The sequence below is a fragment of the Helianthus annuus genome, chromosome 9, assembly GCF_002127325.2.
Source record: "Helianthus annuus cultivar XRQ/B chromosome 9, HanXRQr2.0-SUNRISE, whole genome shotgun sequence".
NCBI classification, from domain to species: Eukaryota; Viridiplantae; Streptophyta; class Magnoliopsida; order Asterales; family Asteraceae; genus Helianthus; species Helianthus annuus.
In genome coordinates, this window is record NC_035441.2 from 155088297 (window position 1) to 155115293 (window position 26997).

The following is a 26997-nucleotide window of genomic DNA, read 5'->3' on the forward strand; positions in this document are numbered from 1 at the left end:
CAAACCGTAGCTGAAAGCAAGGGTTCGAGTAGATTGACACCCCTTCACGAAAATGAGCATAACTCACTCAATTCTTATCCGATTCACTCGATTCTTTTTCCTACTTGCTTGTATAATCATGGGGTTCGATTCCTAGACTTCTCCTTGGAGAAATCAGACCTGGAAATGCCCCGAAATAGTCCATAAACTTTCTGTTTGTTTTTATGTTCATCAAAAACTTGTTTAAACCTATGCAACTTGTGTCCACCACTGATGCCCACCGTTGTCACAAGCCCCCACCGCCGACATCAACCACCGCCACTGCCACCACCCACCACCACCGTCGTCGCTGCTGCCACCCACCGCCACTGCCACCACCCACGGCCATCTCCGCTGCCACCAACCACCATCGACGCCCACCGTCGCTGCCATCACCCACCACCCACCGCCCACTGTCGCCACCAACCGCCATTGACACCCACTGCCGCAGCCACCAACCAATCGCCACCACCCGCAATTCGCCACCACCCACAACTCGCCACCACCGCCACCAACCACGCCGCCTCCACCCACTCACCGTTGTTGCCACACACCGCCGTCACCAACCAGCACCGTTGTCGACATCCACCCATCACCGCCACCCATTTTTGGTGCCACCACCGCCACCTGTCACCACCACTCACCGCTGATTTTATTTCTTCGTCTTTTTTTGTCTGCCAAACACTACATGGTAATAATATATTCAATTCCTAAATGGTAACCAAACAAGCCATGGAATGGTAATGATCCATTGCATTTTCTTGTCCATTCCATTACCCGTCTATTCCATTCACTCGTCTATTTATTACCCCATACCAAACAGACATATGTTTCAAAATAAAATTAATTTATTGATATATTAGACTTTTGTAATAAGTGCAATTAATAGTTTTTGTTGTCTTGGATTCATTATAATATATGATTAGGTATTAGAAAATATATGTATTTTATAGAGTAAGTTATCCGGATAATCCTCTAAAGTGAGGGAGTGGGTGAATAGGTTTTCTTATAAATTTGCATATTTAAAACACTAAAAATTTGAGGCTTGATACTTTTTTGGGATCTAATCACACAATTAATTAGTAAGAGTCTAATAGCAAGTAAGTAAACAGTTGAAGAAAAGGAATAACAAAACAAATTTATAGAGGTTCCAATGATGTTAACTAATCCCCCTACATCATCTCCCCGATCCTCTGATCGAGAGTTGTTCCACTAGTCGTTTCCCGGAATGGTAGGAATCATCGATACACCATTGTCTCACTATGCAAAAGTAGTGAACACCTTATACAAATGCCTCTTTCTTTCAAAGGAAGCGATCACTGTCTTTGTAGGATCGAATTCGGACCCAATTGAGTCTATCAGAAGAACTATTCCTGATTAGAACGGCGGAAACAGACAAATCAGGTTCAATTCACCGAGTATTCACTTTCAACTGTTGATTCTATTGATCTGGATGACGTTTACAATCGACTCAACACTTCGGCAGCACTTCGTGGCTCACCGGAAGACAATCACCCCTAACAACTATGTGATTTCGCTCCTAATGACCACCTATTTACAGTTGTTCTAATTCCGCTCGAACATGCACGAGCAGAATCACCACCTTTCATTATGAGCGAAATCAGGACCTAAACCACTCTCGGGCGGAATCAGAATATAGGGGTTTCGCTCCAAATGACATGATGTCATTTGGAGCGGAATCACTTCCTAAAAACAATATCTGGAATTATGTGCCCTGTTCTAGCCTATTCTACTCTAGACTCGATACAAGACGTAGATGACAGACAGGTGCACCAACAAACTACCCCTCGGATGTTGACGGAGTCTTCAGTGTCGAGTCTTCGCATCTTCAGTCTTTATCAGTCTCTTGGCTTTTCTTCGAAGTATTTGACCATGTAAGCATCCTCAATCTCTATATCTTCTCTTTCATCTTCAACAAACTCCTTATCTTGGATGTTGACGTCTTCAAATTCATCAGCAACAACATGCACTCCCCCTCAAATGTTGATTCTTGAATCTTGCTTAGGATCGACAAACCTAGCTCTAATTCAACCTGCATAAAACTCTACCACAAACATAAGTTTAATGATAAAACATTTAAGCATTCATACACCACTTGTAGATCTTATCACAAACTGATCTATCAATTAGTTTCTGATGAACCACTTGTAAATTTTTAACTTTAAATCTTTCACACTCACAACTCCCAAACCATTTCATCAAGTTTAGCACTTGGAATTTTGAAAATCAGCTTTTCAACTCCAATTGTCGAAAATCTTTTTGAATTTTTCAAAAAAAATTATGCTGAAACACACTAAAATATTTTTGGATTTTGTAATAAGAGAAATGTAATGCAGTAAAGAAATATTTACATGCAATATTTTTGTGAGTTTGTGTAAGAGGATCATATCAGTTAATGAGACAAATCACCAACACCGTTAAGCTTCATTTCATTTTACGTTCTAAACAATTCACCTAGATTGTCAGTATGTTTGTCCTCTTAAATTTTCACACGAACTTCAACTGTTTCGAGATACGCTATTAGTGTCTTAATTACTTAAGCTTATTCGTGTGTCCCACCACTTGAATATACTCCTGTATCCAGATCCCAATATTCAGTCTTACAGGTGAGTATACCTAGATGATATCTGTAAGGGGTTAGATGCGAAACCGTGAGAGCTCAGGTCAGAACTTCCATTCAGCAGAGAGATGACGGTTCGACTTTAGGTGTGTCCCCTTTAGAGGATTTTTTGTTTCAACAGCAATGACTATCAATTTTATTGTTTCATCAATTTGCTGAGGGCGGCGCTGTATTTCAAGCATTTGTGGAAAGTATTATCCGGGGACTAGGTCAGTATTTCCATACAACAGAAGTCCCGGAATAATACCCCAGATATCACTGAGCATAAAGACCTAGTATCTCAGAATAAGGGACCTTTCTGTTGGTGCATATTCTGTGACAACAGCTTAGATTTGGTATTTGGATATTTTGTAGTTAGTTATATGATAAACAGTTAGCGGGTTTAGCTTTGTATTAGTGAGATAATTGAGTTTGGGCTAAACTAAACCCAGATTGGGTGATGGGGGGCGAATTGGGCCTGTCCAATTCACAGTCCAAGAGTGTTTAACCTAGCCCAGTTGTAACCTTGTGTTATATAAACAAGGTTAGACATTAGGGTTTAGGTTAATCAGCCAAAACAGAGTTTGAGAGGAATTAGAATTCGTGAGAGCTAGCCTTGGACGAATTTGAGTGTGTGGTCAGGGTTTTGATTGATTGTAATTCAGTTGGATAGATAATCAATAAAAACCCGGTTTGAAAGTGAATGTTTCTGCTCCTACACGTTTTCTGCTTATTCTGATCAAGAGGATTCCGCACTCTTGATTAGATTGACAATTCTGTGAAGATCCATAAGACTCAAGGGGACCTACAATTGGTATCAGAGCGTTAGGCTCTTGAAGGCTCGGTTCAGAATTGTTGCTGCATAAACAGGAAGAATTTTCGAAATCTTGAAACCTGAAAAATTTAGGTTTCGAAATTTTTGGCTGATTTGATAAAAATTTCCGATTTTTTTTGGCTGTTTTGATATTCTGGTTTGTTTGTTTGGTGTTTTGCAGGTTTTCTGGAAAGATTTTGTTGATTCTGGAGATTATTGTTGGCTGAAAGACTTGAAGATTCGAAGACTGTTCTTCGTGTTCTTCGTGTTTTTTAGATCAGTTCTTGATAATTTTCGAAATTATTGTGCTGATTTGGTGTTTGGATTTTGCAGATTCGTGTTAGAGAATCAGAAAAATCTTCAGAATTTCAATCAGATCAAGTTTCCAAATTTAACTGGCGAATTTGATTAATTTTGCTGACTGACCAGCGAAATTAACACACTAGCGAATTTGCAGCATCAGCAAATTTAACAAATTCGCAGACTGATCAGCGAATTTGAGACCCTATATCTCGGTGACCGGCGAACTTAAATCCAATGGCGATTTTGGTAACCGTGTAATTTTCCACAGCGAAATTACAACGGTTTTCAGCGACTTTACAGGTCGTCGTAATAGCGAATTTGACCAGCGAAAATAACCAGCGAAGTTGATCAGCGAAATTGACTAGTGAAGTTAATCAGCGAAATTGAACAAACATCAGGACCAGCGAAATTAAGTGATTACCCAGCGAAATTATTAACAAATTTAAAAAGGTGGAAGATTCTAACGGTGTAATTTGGTAACCACTGTTTTCGGAATTCGGTTTTTGACATTATATATCATTGGATTTGTCTTTTTGAGATGATTCTAACGGTGTAATTTGGTAACCACTGTTTTCGGAGATATTTTGTACGGTTTTCTCAGTCTGCAACGTTTAAAATGTCGAACATGACCAACTTGAATGCTCCTAAGATGATGAAGGTGGAGAATTATCTTACATGGAAGGACAGCTTCAAATCCTTCATTGAAACTCAGGATGCACGCATGTGTATATGTATTGAAGATGGGTACATAAACCCAGTACATAATTTTGAGGGCAGACCACGTAGAACAGACTATGTGAACATAAATGAGCTGATAAGAAAGTGTATGAAGCTGAAAAGAGAGCTTTGGCTGCTATAAAGACATCCTTACCTGATAGCATCAAGCATACCTTTAATAAGTACACTAATTCAAAGGATATGTGGGATGCATTACAAAGGCGATATCAGGGAAATGAGAGTGCTGCTCAGGCATTCATGGCAGAGATAGTGCCAGTTGATGAGGCTAAAACTACTGTGAGTGATGCTGAGTCTGAAGCGAAAAATGTTGAAGCAAAAGTAGATGCTGAAGTAGAGAAAGAGAGTGAAGCTGAACAGGTTGTTGCTGATCAAACTACAGAAGTTCATGAGAAAGAGGTACAATCTAATTCTGTGTGTTTGAGGTGTCGTGAACTACAGGGTGAGGTTGACAGGTTGTCAACACAAAACCAAAGTCTGGTGAGCGAGATGTCTAGCATAAAAGAGTCAAACTTTTTTGCTAAAAGAAATGAATCTCTATACTTGAAGAAGATAAAAGGTTATGAAAGTGAAATCGAAGCTTTAACATGCAAATTAAACGAAAAACTTCAAGTAATAGACTTAGCTCACGAAATGATGGCTGAGAAAACAAAAGAGATTTCTGAAAAATTCAAAGAGTTGTCAGATGCACAACTTAAAATTGTTGAACTTGAACAGAAATTAAGCCAATTCAGAGATTCGTCTTTTTTTATGAAACACATGATGGGCGGGTTAAAGAAGAGTAATGACAAGACCACTATGAGCTTCCAGGGCTTTAATGAAGTCCCACCTCCTCTTAGTCATGACTATTCCTTCCTTCCTGCCAGATGAAGATGAGCTAGCAGACTTTATGGCAACTACACCAAGTAGTTTTGCATCAAGTCAAGGTGAAGGGTCTGAGAGTGATGATGTTAAGAAGAACAATAACAGGGAACATTTGAAAAAGAAAAATTCACCTCCTAAGAGCAAAAATCAAACTTTTGTTAAAAAGATTAATTTTGTTCAAGGTAGTGATATGAAAAATGAAACCGCTGTTATTGAAAAAGAATCAAATGTAGAGTTTGCAAAAAATAAGAACAAAGAAATATCAGAATCCAAGCAAACTGAACAAAATTCTTCCAAGGCATCATCATTATCTGATAAGGGATCTACCTCAGAGACTCCAGCTAAGAAGTCTTTGAAAAGGAGATCGTGCTTCAGGTGTCACATCAAAGGACATGTAGCTAGCTGCTGTCCTAACAAAAAGAATGAAGCACAAGTGAATGAGAGGAAGAGAGAGAAGTCACCAGAGAAGGAAGGTGATAGTGAGGAGAAAGGATCAAATTCTCCAAAGAAATCTGCTCCTAAGCAACCACAGAATGTTGCTGTTGGTGTAGATACTGGAATAGGAACTCCACAAGTTCCACGTTTTCAAAGAAATCAACCAAGATTTCAGCCTAGATCTCCACCAGGCAGATATCAGAGACCTAGAAGCAGTTCACCAAGAATGAACAATTTTAATTCAAATAATTTTAGAAGTCAATGTCAATATCAAAATCGATACCAGAATAATGGTGGTCGAACTTTTTATAACAATGGCTTTAGAAATTACAACAATAATGCTTCTTGGAATTAAAATCAAAATTTCCAAAGGTCAAATTGTCCAAATGTATTTAGGAACCCTCAGGACCAAAGACCTAGTGGAAATCAAAATCAAATTCCAACAGGTCTGAGATCCAAGACTCCAATTAGGAGTAATGGATATTGGATGGATGTTCCAGTAGTTGGTGAATTTGGACGACCCAAGACCATTAAGGCTTGGGTCCCCCAATCTAACTAATTTTTAAGTTAGTGTGTGCAGGAGCTGCTAAGGAGGATTATCAACTTATGTTGATAGTGGCTGCTCTAGGCACAGGACGGGGGATGTGAGATTGTTAATATATATGTATATTAAATGAATTAAAATTGAAGTTTAAAGTGCTGAGTCGACACATAAGATAACCTGGCAGATCTTTATACTAAAGCATTTGACAGGGCTCGCTTTGAACATTTAGTCGAACTCAACGGGATGAGGAATCCTGAATAACTGGTTTTTCATAAGAATTTTGTAAATAGTTTACTGCTTTTCTTAAAAATCAAAAATAAAAAAAAATTGAAAAATAAAAAACATAAAAAAAATATAGAAAAATAAAAAATGAGTTATCACTGTGTGAAAAAGGAGAAATGATAGTACATCAGCAAGTTAGACTGTCACACTGAAATTGAACATAAATTGCTTAAGTGTGATAGCAGCTTCATTATATGATGTACCAGTAGGCGAAAAGCATGAACTAATCAACTTACCAATGTGATATAAACTTAAATGAACTGAATATGAGTGGGGAACACATCAGTGGTGTATGGTTTAAAGACCTTAATTCTTGCGTTGATAGATTGCCAAAATCTGAAGTTTTGGGTCTTTATACTGTTATTTCATCTAGGGATATCTTGGCTGTCTTTCTGTTCAGAACTAAAATTGTACATGACCCCAGGAAAGAAAGTCACTTGGAATTAGCTCATTTCTATTTGAATGTCTGTATGTTGTCCCGATACACACAATTTTGATCTGATTCTGAAATCTTCTCTGAAAAAAGTCGTGTACCTCCTCTGCTGCATCCAGATATATGCTGACCTGGAGGTGCTAGGCAACGACATCTTCTGCTGCATCCAGATACATGCTGACCTAACTGTACGTTGTCGCGCTATAGATCTAATACACCCAAAAGAGGCCCTCAAGTGCCCAAAAGAAACCCAAAAACCTATATCAAACTGAGAAAAACTCATTTGATCTGTATATTATACCATCTCTGCTAAAGATCTATTCTGTTCTCTTCTCAACCTATTCCCAGTTAAGATTTCAGAAATTTGGATTGGACTTGTGAAATATGTGGTAGGGAAGATACTTGCATGATAGAGTGTGTTGTTTTTATTTCCAGGATTTGATTAGTATTTATTTGGGTGTTCATTGTTAAGCAATCAAAACATGATAAAACAGAATATATGCAGACCTAGACACCGTCAAGATATCTTAAAGGATGACTTCAGTATACTCACGTACTATGATGAATCTTTGTGCATACCTTGATCGCGGGGGTATATCCTGTTGTGGGACACACTCGTATTTCAGTAAATAAAATTACCTTAACGTATCATATGGTAATGGTACTTGAAATGGTCATGCATTTTGTTTAAGTGGACAAACATACTGGTAATCGTCTTGAATTGCTTTTCACTAAAACATTAAATAAAGAATAATCTAATTGTGTGAAATAGTTTGATTATGCTGATATGATCTTCTTACCAGTGATTCTCACAAAAATAGAGTGTTTATTGCTTTTTGTTATTTATTTTTCAGAAAATACAAAAATACAAAAATAGTGTCTTTTTCTGTTTAAAATTCTTAACGTACGGAAAACTGTTATTCTTGGAGGAATTGTTACTGATAGGGGGAGACGGTGTTAGAAAGTGAGTTCAAAATTTTCAATCAGGCAGGTTCTTGTGTGTTGAACAAAAAGTTTTACGTGTTGGTGATGAATTTGAAAATGCTTAATCTGTAATACAGTTTAACTATCTCTTGAAAAATAATAATTTATTTAACTTTGTTGAAAAATTCTTATGGTTTCTCGAGATGTTTGTTTTATAGTATACAGATTGAAGCAGTTTGTTTCTGAGAAGTTGCTATGAAGTGTGAAGATGTGAGTTTGATTGGATGCATGGTAGAACCTCCTTTCTATATTGCAGAAAAGATTGAAGAGTTTGAAGATTGCTGTGCAAATGCTGAACTGGAGTTTACTTAAACGCTAACGTGTTGAAGATTTGGTGATTGGATGCATCAGCTTAGGGGGAGTCTGTTGCTGACAGAAGCTATTGAAGCTGAAGCTATCCAAAGACCAAAGACAGTGCAAGACTACATGAAGATTGCAAGAAGACTGAAGACAAAGTTTTTATGAAGCTATTGTCAAGGGGGAGTTTGTTGGTGCATATTCTGTGACAACAGCTTAGATTTGGTCTTTGGATATCTTGTAGTTAGTTATATGATAAACAGTTAGCGGGTTTAGCTTTGTATTAGTGAGATAATTGAGTTTGGGCTAAACTAAACCCAGATTGGCGAATTGGGCCTGTCCAATTCGCAGTCCAAGAGTGTTTAACCTAGCCCAGTTGTAACCTTGTGTTATATAAACAAGGTTAGACATTAGGGTTTAGGTTAATCAGCCAAAACAGAGTTTGAGAGGAATTAGAATTCGTGAGAGCTAGCCTTGGACGAATTTGAGTGTGTGGTTAGGGTTTTGATTGATTGTAATTCAGTTGGATGGATAATCAATAAAAACCCGGTTTGAAAGTGAATTGTTGTTTCTGCTCCTACACGTTTTCTGCTTATTCTGATCAAGAGGATTCCGCACTCTTGTTTAGATTGACAATTCTGTGAAGATCCATAAGACTCAAGGGGACCTACACTTTCAAACAAGATTTCAGGGGTTACCTATATATCCAAGAAGTTGTTACCCACAGAATAAGCAAGTTTGAATTTTTAGGTTTATATCTCGTCACAATCTACTAAATGTGCAAAAACCTACTGGCATATCCACAGTGAGATTGTTTATCGCATTTTAACTTTCCATTTCTTTAGCATGTTGTGACAGTCCACTGATGTACTATCATTTCCTCTTTTCACAACAAAACTCATTTTGATTTTTATCATGTTTTTGTCTTTTTCAAATTTTCTAATGTTTTTGGATTTTCTGAAATGTGAAATTTTCTACTCCCCCTAAAATGCAAACACATTAAGAAAAACTAAAACAAACTATACAGAAACATGACAACCGATATCAAATCGCCTCATTTCGCCATTCACTTGGCATAAACAATTAGAACTCCCCCTATCAACAAACTATTTTCCCATTTAGATTTCAAAACACTTAAGTTTGTTTTAATCAAAATGGTTTTTCCGAAAAATAAGTTTAGTTGATTTTACCACTTGTAGGTATACTATTTGTAAATTTGGGGATGTGGTTCATCATATTGTCTTTCAACCACTAGTAAGAAAATGCAAGTACAAATTAATGTCCTTGATTTACCATATGCAAGTATGCACAATCAAATCTCTTAACCACTTGTAAGTAAAACACAAACAAACCTTTTTACCGTTTGTACGATGACATTACCGAATAAATCTTCTCAAGAAAGATGCCGATTCATGATCCACGATTACAAACTTGGGATCTCCGGCAAGTCAGGTTTTTCTATTCGAAGAAAATATCCACCCAAGCCTGACCAGCCTTGGGTGTCACCGAGTCACCATCACTCGGTTTCTTACCTCCTCTCTTCTTCTCATAGAATTCTTTAACCCCTTTGACTTTTCGGTCAATCATCTTACCAAATATATGTTTTACCTTGGGGTTAAAGACTTTCTCAGCATCAAAATCCTGTTTGTCAGAATAAAATTGGTTAGAAATTTCAACTTTACCAATTTTCTTCTTATAATTTTCAGCCCGAAGTGATGGAAAATTGTCATCATCCACAGTCGGAACTGATTTTTCATCTTTCAAAATAGCTTCACTTTTTATATCAACATGTGGCTCATCTGACTTTGTGGAGTCAGATTCATCGCCAGAAGATAGCTTCTCTAATTTTGACCTATCAGAATCATCGCTAGAGCTTTCAACAGACTTCTTAACAACCCATTTTTGGTTGTCAGATTTAGCTCAATTCTTGTAAAACTTGTTTGAACATTCACCAATTTCAAATTTTGAATTTTTGAATAGTTTAGTTCGATCAATTGGTGGTTCAAACTCAACCACTTTGTTCTTCAGTTTAGAAACTCCCTGTTTGGTTTGAATTGCTTGCAAACAGTTCACTGCAAGATGACCAATTCTACCACATTTGAAACAGGTTTGAGTTTTCTTTCTTTGATAAACATTCTTCATCTCTTCTTGCTTCTTGGCAAGGAACTCTTTGTTCGACTGCCTCCAAAAACCTTTCTTTTCTTCTTCATCAGCTGACGCACCTGAAACAAATGTCATTTTTGATTTAAAATCACGAACATATTTTTCATTTTTCTGTTTTTCTGTTGGAGTAAACCCTAAACCTTTCTTTTTGAAATTACCGTTATGGTTTGGTTTCTTTTGAAAACCTGAACCAGAACCGTAACCTTTTTTCTTGTTTAATCTCTGTTGAACTCTTGAGGTGTATTTTTTAGGATTTTCATTAAGATGTAAATCTTTTATTTCAGAAATATTAATTTCTGTTAGTTTGAAAACCTTTTTAATCAGTTCAGTTTTAACACCTCTTATTGGAAATTCCTCATCAGAATATAATTTGTGAGAATCATTTAAAGTATAAGCAACTTTAAACGTTTCATCATCCAAATTAGATTTTGATAACAGGAATTCTTTGTCATAAACTATTTTGTCCTGTTTTTCTGTTTGACTCGGAATGCTGGACTCAGATTTTGACTCTGAACTAGACTCCGACTTTGACTCCTCTGTCTCATCATTATCTAACACATGATCCACAACTTTCTTCATCAATTGAGACTGTTGATCAGTGTCAGACGATGTATACACGACATCAATGTTTTCTGGCAAATTGACTGACGACTCCGACTCCCACTGTAAATTTATAGCCTTTTTGACTCTTTCATCATTTGGGTTTCTAGGCAGATATCCATTTTCCAGCGGGGGTGGACACTTGTTGTAACTGACACTTTGTTTCTTACCAGAATCTTTCTTGTCAGTCTTTTTCTTTGTATCCTTCTTCTTTTCAACTTTCTTCTCAGGAGCCTTTCCTTCAGCATCTTTTCCAGCATCTTTTTCTTCAGTTACTTCATCTTCTTCCCATGCCTTCATACCTTCAATAGTAGGATAGATCCTGTCAATGACATAAGAAGTACATGAGTAACTTTTCAACAAACGATTCACTCTTTCAGTTTCATTTCTTTGTAACTCAAGCTTTTGTTCCAAAGCAGCACACTTCTCAATGTAATTGTTCACCACTTTCTGTTTAATCATGAACGCTCCCTGAAGTGTCTTCATTGCAGTTGCTTGCTCTTCACTAGTATCATTGTACATGTTCATCGCTTTGTTGAGCACATCATAAGATTCCTTTAATCTGTTTATATTGTGAATCAAAGAACTATTTTGTTTCTTCATTGCTTCACAATTTTCACAAGTTACTGAACACTTCTTTGCAACAGCTTCTTCATTAATCTCGAACTTTGGAACTTCTTTCACTTTTCTTCTCACCACCGGTACTGTCTCATCATCACTACTCACCGGTGTCTTTAATTTTTTCTTTTTCTTCTTTGCCTTCTCATCTTCACTATCACTCTCTGCCAACATTTTCAAATGATCTCTCATTTGTTTAGCATAGTACTCAGTGCTATCATCATCACTTTCTTCTTCTATTCTGGCAATAAAAGCTTTGTGAACTGTAGCGTTGTCAGGTATATAATCATCCCAAGTAAAATTCTCCTAGCTAAACCCCTCGGGTAGCTTTTCATCATCTTGATCGATCACACAAGCTTTTCCATCAGCTGATACATATTTATCCCAGTTGAATGGTTTCTTTTCATTTTGATTAACCACAGAAGCTCTCTTTCCAGAATCTTCAATCACATTTATTCCATGTGCAGTTTGAGCTTGATGTTGATGGTGTTGAGATGGTTGTTGAGCAACTTGATGGTAGATGACTTTTCGGTAGTAATCATTGTTGTTGTTGAAAGGATTCTGAGCTCCACTTGCTTCGTGGTTGGTGCACTCCCTCTTGAAGTGACCTTTCTCCCTACAACGAAAACAAGTGACTTTAGATTTGTCAAAACCCAAAGTAGAAACATTAGCCTCACGAAGATCATCTCTCTCCGTGATCTGCTTGAATTTCTCAGCTCTTCTTAACACGCTGGCCAAACACCATTTTATGTCCATCAACTCAATCTCTTCAGCATCTATCTGGTCGTAATCCTCCTTTGTTAGCATTGGATTCCCGATACGACCTGCAACAAAACTACTGTAAGATTCTAAATCCATTCCCAATAAAGACATTTGATTTTTAGCAACTTCATATGAATAATCTTGATCATTCTCAAGATTTAATACAATATTGCACTGAATTTTTCTTCCATTCTTTGTTGCTGAAATACTCGGATCAAATGAGGGAAATGATGAGAAACTTGTGTTGCTGCTTGATCCTTTTGATGAACTTCCGGTTGAATTCTTGGCATTATAAGCAGTTTCCACTTTTGGAGATAAATTTGTAGATTTCTCATTCACCCCTGCTTGTAGTACAATCCAATATCCTGTTCACCATCGAAATCTTTCATTTGAACAATCTTTATTTGCTCCATCTCTTGAGCTTCCAGCTTTTCAATGAATTTGCTCAAGGTTAACGTGCTAAATCCTTTCTTGTTCCTGAGCATCATCAAGTATGTGCCCTAAGTCTCATGAGGTAACGCATCTGCAAGTTTCTCTATCAGTTCTTCATTGTCTTTGTTGATACTGACTCTCCTCATGTTTACTAACAAATTACAGTATCTCTCTATAATCTGCTTTGTACTCTCATTTTTCAATCCACGAAACAAATCAAATTCCTTCTTCAAGAGTGATTTCTTGTTTTTGATCATTTCCTGACTACCAACAAACTTTGATCTAAGAGCTTTCCAGATAGAATAAGAACTTCCGTTATGTTGCAATAAGACCATAATATCTTCTTTCACAGCTTGTTGTAGCAGACTTAACATCATTTTCTCATTTTTGTATTTCTTTTTGTCATCTACACTCATATCCTTGATTGCAACTTCCTCTTCATCGTCATTTAATGGTCTCACAAATTTCGTCTCAACACACTCCCACGCGTCTAGGTAATTAGCTGGTAGCCAGTTCTCGAAACGACCTTCCCAACCCTTATATTCTTCAATGTTCATGAGCTTGGGCGGTTTTTGCATTGTTCCCGTTTCGTTTTCTAGCATAGTGTTCTGTGCAATAGTGATCGGGGTAACCGGTGTTGCCAATGCATTGTAAAAATCTTCGTCCATTTTTCAGATTTAAAAAATTTCACAAAACAGCCTTGGTTCAAGCGAAATCAACAATTTAAGTGGGATCACTATTTGGAGCGGAATCACAATGTAATTAGGAGCGGAATCACAATGTGATCAGGAGCGGAATCACGAAGTAACTTTGGAGCGGGATCTGTAGTTCGAGCGAAATCAGATGTTTGGAGCGGAATCAAGAACTATCATGGAGCGGAATCACGATGACGTCATGTTTTACTCGAAAATTTTCAAGCGAAATCACAATTATGTCAAGTTTTAATTCGAATTTGCTGTTGAAACTTTCAAGGCTTTGTTAGATACTAATTCCGAGCAACATGTCCAAAAATCAGATCAATTCGACAACTTTTTCCCGGTCAATTTGCAAAGGATAGTGTAGAAGGTGTAGAAAAACAGAATTTTCGGCTGAATTGGCAAGAGCTCTTCCTCCTTAGCTCTGATACCACATGTAGGATCGAATTCGGACCCAATTGAGTCTATCAGAAGAACTATTCCTGATTAGAACAGCGGAAACAGACAAATCAGGTTCAATTCACCGAGTATTCACTTTCAACTGTTGATTCTATTGATCTGGATGACATTTACAATCGTCTCAACACTTCGGCAGCACTTCGTGGCTCACTGGAAGACAGTCACCCCTAACAACTATGTGATTTCGCTCCTAATGACCACCTATTTATAGTTGTTCTAATTCCGCTCGAACATGCACGAGCGGAATCACCACCTTTCATTATGAGCGAAATCAGGACCTAAACCACTCTCGGGCGGAATCAGAATATAGGGGTTTCGCTCCAAATGACAAGATGTCATTTGGAGCGGAATCACTTCCTAAAAACAATATCTTGAATTCCGTGCCCTGTTCTAGCCTATTCTACTCTAGACTCGATACAAGACGTAGACGACAGACGGATGCACCAACAGTCTTTGTCTCACTAATATCAAGTGGTTGTGATCGCCAATATCTCTAATAAGTAAACAACCTTAGTGATGCCCCTTACAAAGATCTCACAAAGACAAGATATAATGCACACAATACGATGCTTGATACAATAATCAATGAATGCTTAGTTGTAGAACAACTCTTTATTTTTGCTCTTGCTCTTGATTATCTTTTTGAATTGATGTTTAAATTACAAGTGATAAGATTGATATAAGTAGAAAGATATTAGAAAGAGTTTAGAGCAAAAGGAGTGAGTTTAGATGAAGTGAGACGTCCTACTTATAAGCACAACACAAAAAACAAAGACCCGGTTTAACGATCGTTGCTATCGACCGCATAATATTGTTCATGGTTTGTTTGTTGTTTTGTGTTGTGAATTGTCTTGCCTTCGCTTTTTGTGTTCCTTTGTATATTTACTTACGGATTTCACCCCTACACACTAAATTCCACTTTTTAAACCCATGTTAACACATTTTAATTGGAATTTTGAGTCTCAAGAGGATACCATTTCACCACTCGAGGTAAAAAATAAGTTTTAATATGAAATGGTGATTTTACTTTTGATATTTTGTAAAAGGCTAAGATGTTTTCCCAAATTGTTTGTCTATAAACCACATAAGGCATTTTTATGTCTTCTGTGTGAATGAATCTTCAATCCTTACTTCAATTAGTAAGATTCATCCACTAACTATATTTAAAATACAAATTAAATCCAATTTCTATAATTTTGAAAATATTGTTTGTGTTATAAAAATTGTTATGATGGTTTATAAAATATCTTTGAGGAAACATTATGTATATATAAAAAGTAATTTTTTATAAGTTAGTTGTAATCATATGAAAACCATTTTGGCATACCATTTTTGATTCCCAAGTGATTCATTTGTCGGTTCAACTTTGGTCTTCACTTAGAGATGTCGGTTTTCATATGCTGATCTTTGTAAGCTCCCGAATCATCATCTTTGACTTGTATCCACTTTTAACTTCATTCAATTGATTTCATTTGCCATTGATTGTCATTAATCTTCAATCAATTGATTTATATGGATCCTAATCTTCAACCTTTAAATAGTTCTATTCAATTCATCATTGTTGTTCTTGTTTGATCTACAATTACTAACTAATTTCATCTTAATTTTACTTCCAACTCTTCATATAAATTCTTGATGTAAACATTAAGTGTATTGAGGCATGTATGTGTGTATATGCACATTGTTTATCGACAACCTAATAACACAACACAAGTTCCTAATTTTAGTTATATCAAAACTAGGGATCATTAATGTTTTGTGATTTATCACAATTAGCATTAAATACATTGTTATCCCAACAATTCCTCTAATTAAATTTTATTAGAAGTATGTTCCTTTCTAAAATTTTTAGTATGACACTTTTACCTTTCCATTTATAAAAACAAACACATACACACACATATATAGGGTGTGGTTCTAGAGTAAACACTAGTGTACTTGTGAACTGAGTGAACAAATCCTGACCATTGATTTACATTATCAAATCGTAAAATACACTAGTGTATTTTCATCATCAAATCCTGATCAAATCATGGCCATTGATTTACATTTGTGTATTGATAATCAAGGGCTAGGATTAGTTCACACAGTTCACTATCAAGGGGGTTGTTCACAAATGAACCTAACCCTATATATATAGGCTGAGGTATGTGATGGACTGGATAGTTGAGGAGTTGCAGGATCTTCGACAACGTGAAGGGTTACCTCCACGACCCTTCATTCCGGCTGCAGCATGGTATCAGCAATATCAGGATCCGATGCCATAGTATTTTATCTTCTGTGGTGTATTTAATATTTAGTTATATTATATCTTTTGTTATGTATGTACAAACTTATGATGTATATATCAAACTTAGAAAAATATATCATATTCAGTCGTACTGAAACAATATAGTATTTTAATTTAAACGGTATAGTTTGGAAACAGTGTAATATACTCGAACCGCACCCGGGTATTTCAAACTGATTAACGTTATAAAAATTTAAAATTGGTATGATATTTTAATTTAAACGGTATAGTATGGAAACACGGTAGAATATATTTGAACCGTACCCGAGTAATTTAATAAAATTAACGATAGAAAAATCTTAAATGGTATAATATTCAAACCGCACCGAGACTTGGTATAATAATTTAATTTAGACGGAATAGTATTGAACGGTATAATATATTCGAACCGTATCCGGGTATTTCAAAATATTTAACGGTTTTAATTTAAATGGTATAGTCTTCAAACGGTATAATATATTTGAACCGTATACGAGTATTTAAAAATAATTAACTGTATGATATTTAAACGTTATTAGCATTCGAACCGCACTAGACGTGGTATAATAATTTAATTAAATGATAACAATATAATATATTCGAACCGTATATATGTTTTCAAGAAAATTTAACGGTATATAGTATTAATGATATAACATTAACGGTTATATATTTTAAGCGATTTAACGTTGGAACTGGGTGAGAATTTATACCACAAATACACTTGGATCCGACTTATCTTTCATGTACCCTTTTGATGATTTCTGCACTTTAGGAATTTTAAGAGATTATCTTAGTTATAGTAGTATGCCCCTCTTTTGGAGGCGACGTTACCCTCAACCTAGTGGTTTGAGTCAGCAAGGATACAATCTCATTAGGTCGGAATATTGAAAGATAATTAAGTAAGTTATTAATGCAAAATGTGGTGGACCTCCCTTACAAGGCGGCGATCACCGTCAACCCGTTGGTCTGAGTCAGCATGGATACAGTCCTCACAGGGTTGGTTTAAAGTTTTAATAGTAGTTTTTGAATAAGGGGTGCAAGTGTTTTCTAACTCTCAGCTGGGCCAGTCATTCCCGGCCAATCCATGGAGTAGTACTAAACTTGCACCAGTTTCTCGCAGGATCTATACACTGAACGAGACATAGAATTACCCAATCCACCGTTCTAACCCCCTTACAGGCAATTAACATGCTTTATATAGACCGTAAAGACATGAACATGTTGAGTAAACGACATATGAAGAATGGGTGAATAAATTCGCCTTCAATATAAAAAACTAATTATTAATTAATACATACCCAATTAAAAGTAGCCAAAGATTGGAAATCATAAAAGAAATACATAAAAGATATGTCTTCACCAAGTGATGTAAGAATTTAGCCAAGCATGGCCTTTGTTTGACAAAGATTCTTACGGTCAATCTTGGATCCCGAGACTACACACACACTCTAAAGATGGAAAAATGGATGACGGTGGTGGATAATGGTGTTGTAATGGTGGCAAGTGAGAGAGAAGTGGTTTGCCAAGGGATAAGTTGAAGTGAAACCAAGCATCCCTATTTATAGCTAAAAATAGAACACCCACTACAAGAAAAATGACCATTTGGGACTAAATTATGAGGGACTGATCTATCAGTCTCGGATACGTAGTATCTGGGACTAATTTATTAGTTACTAATTGTATTAGAGACTGGATATTTTGTGACTGATTTCCGTGACTGATAATCAGTCCCTAATACTTGGATCGCTTATCTGAGACTGAATTTTAGTCACAAATATGTTTGTCTAAAAATAATTTTTGGAGGGAAACTTATTGGTTACTAAAATTCATTCCAAAATAACTGCCCCCATTAATAAAAATGGTGCCATTTTATGGGTCACTAATATACTGACACCTAGGGACTAAATTATGAGGGACTAATCTATCAGTCTCGGATACATAGTATCTGGGACTAATTTATTAGTTACTAATTGTATTAGATGTTGATTTTTTTGTGACTGCTGTCCGTGACTAATAATCAGTCCTTAATACTTGGACCATTTATCTGAGACTGAATTTTAGTCCGTGTCCATCAGTCTCTCTCTTCTACATTAACTGCAGTGTTAGACTTGTACTAACATAGCCCCGTGTGTCAACGGCACGGTCCGTGGCCAATGTACTTGTTGTACTTCATCAGATTCTGGAAATCCAAGAGTTGACCACACCCCGTGTTGGTTTAGCACGGCCCCGTGTTGAGCTGGAAATTTGTCTTTTGTTGTTGTCTTTTTCTGCTGCAGTGAATTCCCACCGAGCATGGCCCGTGCTAGATGAGCACGGCCCCGTGCCAGAGCTTCTGCCTTTGTTATTTCATGGGTTTGGATGTGGATAGGGCTCAGCATGTTGGTCAATTCTTCTTTATAGCATTTATGTTGGTTTTTGCTGTCTTTTTGCTTCTTTTGTTCTTTTAAGCTCATTTAACCCTGTTTATTCAAAAGGAACAAAAACACAAGCTTTTTCCAACATTAGTACTAGAAAAGGGTTGATTTTAGGCGTCATTTGATGTAATTTATATGTTGTATTTTGAACACATCAGTGCTTAAGTAGAAACTTGAAGGTTTCAGTTATATTCCTGGTGAATCTGCAGAAGCACTAATTGGCCGGTTTGTTGAACTACTCTCTGAAATGAAGAATGCAGCAATGGTGGTGTCTACTTTTAGGGGAAACAAAAAGCTTCTAGATGCTTTAAAAGGTATCCAGATCAGCCAAAGAGTAGCTGGTTTAGAGATGTTAATCAAATTGTGTTATAACCAACTGTTACAAAATGAAGCAGGATGAGTTGATTTCACTCATCAAATCATATGATAAGGCTGACAAGCAGAAGGCTCAAGGCAACACGCCAACACATCTGCTGCAGTTTGCTCATCTACTCCTGCTGCTCCATTGTCTGCTAATTCATCGCCGAATTCAGAATCAGGTTGCTGTGCAAGCACTCAGGATCAATCTTTCATGGCTCAAATTCATGATTTCACTCCTACTCCCACTAAGGTATGTGTTGATGATATTTGCTATACTACTGCCTATAGAGAGAAGGTAAGTGGGTACAAAAAAAAAAAAAAGAGGCCAACTCTTTAATCATGCAATTACAGTTATCCAAATCTGATTTATATCATATCAAAAAGAAAATCAATGGATACAAGGATATGTTGGAGGCACAAAAACGTGATATCTGACAGTTGCATAAAGATTTGAGCCAAGAGAAATGTAGGCATCTCCATTTTAAAGAGATTTCTAAAAAATTAACTGCTGAACTTGATTCTTTAAAATCAACTTTTGAAGACACAAATTTTAATTTTCAAAAATTCGATGTTTCTAGTGAAAAAGTTGAAAACATGATGAATAAGCAGTTACAGTTCAGTAAGAAAGAAAGTAAGAATAAGGGTTTGGGATTTGTGTGCATTCTTCCACCATATAATCATTCCTATACCTCTATTCATATGACTAAAGAGGAGATTGCAAACATTCCTGACATGGTCTATGGGCGGGCTAGTGATGTCAAGGTTGAACCAGCAAAGACCACACAAATTAAAATCTCAAAGCCTAAAAGGAAGGAAACAAAGAAAACCGAACCAGCATCTGCACCAGTTTTTGTTAAATCAGAGAATATCTCTAAGCAAACAGAGACATTGAGTTTTGAGAAAACATGCAGTTGTTGATAAATATTTTCAGGTTTTAAATCCTAATGAACAAAGAGTTTTTGAAAACGAATCTGAAAGTCAATTTTCTAATGAAGAATCGGCAAATGAACCAACTGAGCCAGCTGCACCATTTAACTCCAAATGTAAATCACCTGAAGCAAATGATTCTGAGAAATTGGAATCAGTTGATTCTAGTGAATCCAGCTGTGAGTCTTCTGGAGTAGCTAAATCAACAACAGAGGATTCAGCAGAGCTACTACAAAAGGAATGTAAATCAATCTCTGAGTTTAAATGTGTGAACGATACTGATGCTTCTACTTCGTGTGTAGATGAAGTAAAGGTAGAGGATTGAGTTGAGGGGGATGATATTGTTTGCCAAGAAACCACCGATGTTTGTTTAAAAACATTCAATTTGTCTGTTCATGCTCATCCATATGTGAAAAAGGTTGTTTCTGAGCTAGCTTTTAGAGGCCCTTCAAATAAACATGTGTCTCCAAAACCAATAGTTTCAAATAAAATTGCAAAATCTAACACCGCTTTTAGAGAGAAAAACAGTAAGTGTACTAACTGTTGTAGACAGGGACATATGAAGCTGGGTAGAAAGTTTGAAAAGTCTGCAAACAAATCATTCAACAGATTTTATAACTCAAATTCATCATCAGTTGGGTCGAATGGATCGGGATATGCTCCTTATGTAAAGAAGTAAACATGCTACAATTGTGGCATACCCGGTCACATTGCACGAAATTGCACACATCGTCCTTATGTGCCATATTATACATAGAATCAGAGGGTTACACCAAGTGATAGATCTTATTCAAAGCCAATGAAGGTTGAAAAGCCTAAGGCAATGATGAATAAGCATCCCAAGGTTAAACCTATTAGAATTGCAAACTTGGCCTCCTTCATTCATCTCTCAATAATATATATACATCAGATCATATCTCCTATTCTAATCAAGAGATATGCACAATCTCATAAACATATTTACATTCCATATTTATCTATATTTTGTTACATCCCTGCAGTCGAAGCAAGAGGTGGCCGAATGTTGAGACTGGATCTAAAATCATCAAATAGAACGTGAGGCAAGCCTTTAGTGAAGATGTCTGCAATTTGAAATCTGGAAGGGACATGTAACACACGAACCTGTCCATGCTGAACGAGCTCACGAACAAAGTGGATATCCAATTGAATATGTTTAGTGCGTTGATGTTGAACCGGATTACCCCAGAGATACACAACACTGATATTGTCACAAAAAACAATGCTAGCCTTGAGCAGAGGTCTGTGAAGATCCAATAATAGATTCTGAAGCCAAGATAATTCAACAACAACATTTGCAACACCCTGATACTCTGCCTCGGCACTAGAACGAGAGACTACAGCTTGACGCTTGGAAGACCACGACATCAAATTAGAGCCAAGGTAGACACAGTACCCGGACATAGATCTACGTGTGTCTGGACACCCGGCCCAGTCGGCATCCGTGTATGCACGAAGTGACACATCAGCAGAGGAGCCCAAAGTGAGACCAAAAGAGGAGGTGCCCTTTAAGTATCAAATGATGCGTTTAAGTGCGTTCCAGTGATCAATGCGAGGAGAGTGCATATGCATGCACACCTGCTGAACCGCATAACTGATGTCAGGTCTAGTGAATGTTAAATACTGAAGCGCACCTGCCAAACTACGGTACTAAGTTGGATTGTCGTACTCTGGACTAGACGTGGCACTAAGCTTCGGGTTGCAATCAACTGGCGTGGCAACCGGGTTACACAAAGTCATGCCAACCCGTTCGATAATGTCATGTGTATATTGCTGCTGAGATAAAAACATGGACTGACCAGTGCGAGTAACTTGGACACCTAAAAATGACTGAGTGGGCGAAGATATTTCATGGCAAACTCATTACCCAAACGACACATAAGATGATCCCGAAGACGATCAGTCGAGGTGGTAAGAATAATGTCATCGACGTAGATGAGTAAATAAGCCGCATCAGTGCCATGATGATAGACAAAGAGAGAGTTATCACATCGACTTTGCCGAAACCCAATGGAGAGAAGAAAATCGGTAAATCGTTGGTACCATACACGAGGCGCCTGTTTTAATCCTTATAGAGATTTCGTGAGAAGACATACATGATCTGGAAATTGTCGACTCCGAAAACCCATTGGCTGATACATATAAACAGTCTCATGCAAATTACCATGTAGAAACGCATTTGTAACATCCAACTGATCTATCTTCCAAGATTGAGACAACACTAGAGATAAAACCGTACGGATAGTAGCCGGTTTGACAACCGGACTAAACGTATCTCCACAATCCACTCCAATCTGTTGGTTACTACCGTCACAAACTAGACGTGCTTTGTACCGTTCTAATGTACCATCCGACCTGTACTTATGACGAAACAACCACAAGCTGCGTAGCACATTCATGTTGGGTTGGCGAGGGACAAGTTCCCACGTCTTATTTTTAATAAGGGCATTAAACTCAACGGTAATGGCATTATACCATTCTGGCACGGACAAAGCATCTTTTGGTGTTTTGGGTAAGGATGCGACGGAAGTAGTTAAAAGGTTAAGGAAACACCGTGGTTTGGAGATACCATCCATGGCTCGAGTATGTCACACCTCGAAATTATCAGAGCTGGCGTGACTGGACTGGTATCTTCATTGCACAGCGGAAGCAGTTAAAGCTAAGACTTCTAGAAAACGAACGCCCACTAAGTACTCGACTCTTCATGGTTCTCATATTCCAACCGTGCCTTAACTTTGAAATGCAACTTGAGAAAGAAACATGCGAAAAATCAACATAAAATTGAGCGAGTTCATAGTTTCTTTGTAAAAGATTTGAAATAAATCTTTTTGAATAACCGGTTTTTGAAATATTGTTGAGAAAACGAATTTAAAATCATTTTCTTGTCAAGTTATATGTAAACTCTGTATTTGTAACGCATTATATTCGCAAAAACCTTGCTTTTGTAAACTCTTGTGTTTGTAAAACTTGTATAACCGTCAATGTCCACCCCGACATTGACAACATGCATCTGTGCTTTGAATTTATATAGAACATAGTATGTAATTTGTAAAGACGTATTGAAACTGAGTTCTGTATATGTAAGGAATACGAGATCGCTAATGGTTCGCAAGGCCACTAACATATGTAACGACATAGGAAGCATCCAAACCATAGGCCTTTTTAGTAGTCGATTCAAGACTGAGACACAAAAGCACTACTTGGTACTAGTTATCACCAAGAGTGTGGCTGCCTGAAACCCATTAGATCTAACCTTTTGTTCTGCGGTCTTAGTATGTACACGATTAATGGTGCTTATGTTGCCCTATTCGTGACATGATCTATTGTGTCATTCCTTAGTTTAATGTACCTCTTTGTACTTGTATTTTCCCATAGTTTAGAAAACTAGGATTCGTGTGTATGCACATTTCGAAAAATACGCTTGTTTGAAAAACCGGTATAAAACATAAGTTTTTCGTAAACCATTTGTGTCAGTTAAAACTTGCTTGTAAAATGGTTTAGAAATATGTAATTCTTGTATGCTTTGCAAAAAGTGCATGTCTTTCCACCCCGAAAACATTTAGAAAAAAATGTAAAACCGTAAAAGGTGGGGTTATGAACTCACCTGAATATTCCTGTGCAAAGCTAGCTATATACGACTTCGTGACGTCGTTTCCAAGATGAGTCTTTCTAGCGTTTATTCTACAATATTCCTAACACGGAATATCTTATAAGTTTCTAAATAGACGCAGTAACTAAGCTACGTGTCACCGAGCTCTACCGAATCGTTGACCGAACGATTCGACGGTAAATCGTTAACTTAAAAGAAGCGAAGAAGTTATACTTGTTAGCTCGTTTTGAGAAGTCGTATGTTGATATATAGTACGCCGTTTAGGCGTTTAAAATAAATATAAAAAGTTATATTTATTTTATAGAATTATAATCGAGTTGTTGGATGTTTGAAATAAATAGATAAGTTATATCTATTTTTATAAAAGAAATACGAGTCGTTTGATATTTAAAATAAATATATAAGCTATATTTATTTTAATGAAAGAATCGTCGACTTGTCGTGTTTGAAAATAAAAATATAATTATATTTATTTTTATAAGAGAATCGATTTGTTTGTGTCGGATATGTAACTATATTTATTTATAAAAAGGATCGTCTTGTTTGATTGTTGAAATAAATATACACTATATTTATTTTTATGAAAAGAAGTCGTATTATTCGACACTTGAAACAACATAATTTGTTATACTTGTTTTATAAACTAGCAAGTTTGGTTAACTTGAAATACAGCTTTGGTCGAAAAGTTATGAATATGTTTTGTAAGTTATATTGCGTTGCCGAAAATAATATGCATTTACATCTTGTTTTTCAAAAGTCGCTTAAAGCCGATTGTTTTGTTTTATAATAAAACTCGTTTTATTTTACGGATTTTCTCGAAAAACGGGCAGAGTTTCCTCTGTTTTTGGACGGCCCCGACAACACAAGTTGTCGTTAAAATTTTCAAAACACATTAGTCAATCACCGTATATCAATTTTCTAATCAATATATATAACATTTCATTAAATCTAACGCAACTTATAAATCAATTTGGATCGGTCAAAGCTCGTTGTCATGAAACAATAAAATTAGGAAAATAACGAAATAAATCGCCGTAAAATTTTTACCAATCTTCGCGTGTCGATACGTTGACTGAGTTGACCCACTGAGTTGACTCGGTTGACCGAGTTGGACTGAGTCTAGCTGAGATACACTGAGTTGAACCAAAAATGTGAATCGCGTCGAAACATAAATATGAAACATTGTAACCCGAGCTCGGACCAAAAATATATGGATTTTCTTGTGAATCCAAACCAACAGCAACCTCGTCTCTGTTACTAGACCCGAGTCTTAACCCGAGTAGAAGCCGCAATCAGGACAGACCGAACTGAGACCAAGTTACTCGTTCCTCGAGACCCGTGCCAAAAATGAAACGAACAGAAATTGGGTTGAACGAGCCTGACCCGAACATGAATCTGAACCAAACCATCGCCATCGCTTGCGTGGTTCTGCCGGACCACCTCCATCATCGAAGCTCCGACGTCGACCATCGCTGGAATCCCTCCGACCATGCCGTCTCTCTCACTGTTTCTTTTGTTTCTCGCCGCCGTACGCCGTGACACCACCACCATTACCGTCAAAACACCACCACCACCACCACTGATATCGGTGGTTCTGGATCATCGTCGTGACGGCTCCGTCGTCCAACGTCGCCGCCGGTCAGTCATGAAATAGGGAGAACCGAGAGGGTTGGGTGAAGAGGTGTTGTAGGTAGGTATTGCCAGCAACGCCGGTGTCGGTTCCATCGTGGGTCAGAGCATCGAGAGAAGGGGAGGGGTGTGAGAGTGATGATGTTTGGCTGTGACTGTAATCGAGAGAGAAAGGAGGGAAGCTGAGGGGTGTTGTTTGTTTGATTTATTTAGAGAAGATGAAGTCCTGCCTGCTTCTGCTTGTGTGAGTTCTAATTTATAGAGGATAAGGATCTTATAGGGATCTTATTGAGATCTTGTAACATCTTGTGTGTTCCAATCTTTTGAGACAACAATCTTTTGTAAGATTTAGTATAGATTTTGTATAGATTTACTATAGATTTTTTGTAGATTTACTATATTGTATGCAGGTTTAGGCTTGTGGGTTTGGGCTTGGGCCCAGGACCCACAAGCCCATCTCATGTGTAAGTGGCCCGTAATTTCTACGAGACCCGATATCGCGACCCATACTCCATAAGCATAAAATATTCGTGTAACATCAATATTTGTCGGAGTTGTCAGTAATTCGTACGGTTTCAGTTCGTTGTCGCGTAATATTCAGCAGGTTTCCCGTAAATCACCATACGCGCACTGTACAGTCGAATAAACGTTCCTGGGCACTCCAAAGGCCTAATTAAGTTAATTTGTGCTGTAAACACTATTTATTATCGCGTTAATCACCTGTAAATTACGTAATTAAGGGCGTAAACTACCGGTTGTCACAGAGTACGCATAGTACAGGTAGAAGTAGAACGAGGATGTGGAATCGATGTGTGGGAAGGTTGTGAAGTGACATCATTTTGGGTCGAGGAGAGGTCGGGAATTATTTGGGATGATTGGGTCGATGAAACGGATTGAGTGGGATCGGGTTGGGTAATGGGAGTGGTAACGAGAGGGGAATGGACTGGAGAAGGATGGCTGGGAAGTGGGCTGTGGAGAGTATTTGAAGGAGATGGGCCGTGAGGTATGGGCTTTTGAGGTAGGATAGTAGGTGGGCTGGTGGGTGTGGACTATTGTGGACTATCGAGTGGAGTAGAGGAAGCATGTAGGGTTGGTGATGAGGAAGTATTGGACCACAACAGATGGTGTGTAGAGGTATCAAGAAATTCATAAGACCTTAGTTCCGATGACGGACGATTTGCATACGGAAAAGTTGTTTCATCAAAAATAACGTGACGACTAATAATGATCTTATGAGTGGCTAAGTCAAGACACTTGTAGCCACGGGGGTGGGTGGATACCCGATAAAAACACAAGGCATTGATCGAAAATCCAATTTGTGGATAGTTGTGGAGGGTATGAGGGGGAGGCATAGGTACCCAAAAATTCGGAGATGATCATAGGATGGATGAGTGAGATATAAGCGTTGAGTGGGGGAGTTATAATTTAGAAGTTTGCTAGGTAGGATGTTTAGAAGGTATGTGGCAACTTCCAAGGCATGATGCCAATAGGTATTAGGAAGAGACGCTTGAGCTAAGATTGTGCGAATGAGATTGTTAATGGTGCGTATTTTCTGTTCCGCTTTGCCGTTTTGAGAAGAAGTATGAGGACATGAGAAACGAAATTGCATGCCATTCTAATTACAAAATTATTGAAACGAAGAGTTTGCGTACTCTAGTCCGTTATCACATTGAAATTGTTTAATTTTGAGATTAAATTAAGTGGTAATT

General features: G+C 37.4%; 1 long non-coding RNA gene across 1 annotated transcript; it reads right to left on the bottom strand.

The window, feature by feature from the left end:
- Positions 1-1094: 1094 nt before the first annotated feature.
- Positions 1095-25583, bottom strand: LOC110879188. Its single transcript, XR_002558543.2, has 3 exons — positions 24707-25583; positions 23654-23741; positions 1095-2071 (listed from the first exon to the last, which is right to left on the bottom strand). It is a non-coding gene; the product is annotated as an uncharacterized LOC110879188 (long non-coding RNA).
- Between the last annotated feature and the right edge of the window lie 1414 nt (positions 25584-26997).